We start from the raw sequence: 1,672 nt of genomic DNA on the forward strand, positions 1-1,672 counted from the left end.
AGGAGGGAAAGGCTGCATCAGCCTGTGGGGGAAGATGGGAGGCATCCCACCATCACACGGGATGGATGGAGTCCCCCGCTGAGGTCACTTGAGAGTATTGTGAGTGACCCAGCTCTGACTGCTGACCCGAGCTCCCTGCACTGCTTATGTCTGATACACCTGTGTGTTTTCCCACCTTGTGCATTTACTAAGCACTGACTGCCCAGGGGTACAGCCTCCTGGTTAGTTAGTGCATGGGCTCTGGAGCTGACTGTCTGGTGGGCATCTTGGCTATGCCCACGCCCAGCTGCATGACCTTGGGCAGGTCAGTGACACTCCAAGCTCCTCCCCATCACAACAATGACCACGCCCACCTCATGAGGTCACCATGAGGATTCAACAAGTTCATCTGTCTGAAGGCCCCTTGCCTGACGCTCAACAGGTGCTGCAGATTGGCTTGGTGGCTGTGAAACATACAGGCCAAATGCATAGCCCTGTAGTACTTTTCTCTTTTTTTTTTTTTTTTTTTTTTGAGTATGTTAACTTAAGTGGTTTTTGGTATCAAAATCCAAAGGAGGGAGGAAGGACCTGCTGGTCAGGGATGGACTGAGTGCTTCCCCAGGGCTCAGATATGTGTGGAAAACAGAAAGTAGGAAATGAGGGCCTGGAATTCGGAGGCGAGCAGGGCCCCAGCGGTGAGGGGCAGTGCAGCGAAGAGCATCACGGAGCAGCTGCTGACACAGACTGGCGAGACAAAGCAGACCGGGACTCAGGGCACAGCACGCCGACTCCGAGTTCTGCCCAGACAACGCGCTCCTTGGCACTTTCTCCCACCCGTGCGTGCCCTTTGCCCTGGAACACCTGTGCCACCAGGACCACAACTACGAGAGCCAAGAGCCATCGCCTGGGTCCCTCTGGGGCAGGTTCCTGAGCTGTACGGAAGGTAAAGAGCACAGCTGCAGGGCCAGGCGGGCCCAGGTGTGAGTCCCCACTGCCCGTCAGCAGATACAGTGCAGCGCTTCTCAGAGTGGTCCCCACACGGGCAGCCACAGTTTCCGCTGGGATCTTGACAGACACCCCCTTTCTCAGCTCCTTGGGAGACCTCTGAATCAGAAACTCTGGGAGTGGGGGCCCCAGCAGTCTGTGTTGTCGCACTCCCTCCAGGGGCAAAGCCACTGGCTTCAAATGTGTTGCTTCCCCTGGGTTCCGCTCACCCTCGCGAGGAATGTGGATTGTGTTTCTGGCTCCTGATTCCAGCCGCAGCCAAACTGTAGCCACTGAGGGCATTTGGGCAGTGACTTGGTGGATGCTTCTAATTATTTAAATTTTTCTAAGTCACAGTTCCTTCATTTGCAGAGACAGCAACACTCCCCTTCTAAGGTGACTCTAAGATGTAAATGATACAGGGCCAGTGCTATGGTATAGTGGGTAAAGCTGCTGCTTGCAATGCTGCCATCCCATATGGGTGCCGGTTCAAGTCCCAGCTGCTCCTCTTCCGAGCCAGCTCTGTTATGGCCTGGGATAGCAGTAGAAGACGGCTCAAGTCCTTGGGCCCCTGTACCCATGTGGGAGACCCGGAAGAAGTGCCTGGCTCCTGGCTTCGGATCAGCACAGCTCTGGCCATTGTGGTCAGTTGGGAAGTGAACCTGCAGATGCAAGACCTCCCTCTCTCTCTCTCTCTCTCTCTCTCTCT

General features: G+C 55.3%; 1 protein-coding gene across 6 annotated transcripts in view; it reads right to left on the reverse strand.

Moving 5' to 3' along the window:
* CAMK1D (calcium/calmodulin dependent protein kinase ID) overlaps positions 1-1,672 on the reverse strand; it is a 464,674-nt gene that overhangs the window by 348,700 nt on the left and 114,302 nt on the right. The gene's annotated exons all lie outside the window — the stretch shown is intronic.

The sequence above is a fragment of the Oryctolagus cuniculus genome, chromosome 13 (genome assembly GCF_964237555.1).
Source record: "Oryctolagus cuniculus chromosome 13, mOryCun1.1, whole genome shotgun sequence".
Lineage (NCBI taxonomy): Eukaryota > Metazoa > Chordata > Mammalia > Lagomorpha > Leporidae > Oryctolagus > Oryctolagus cuniculus.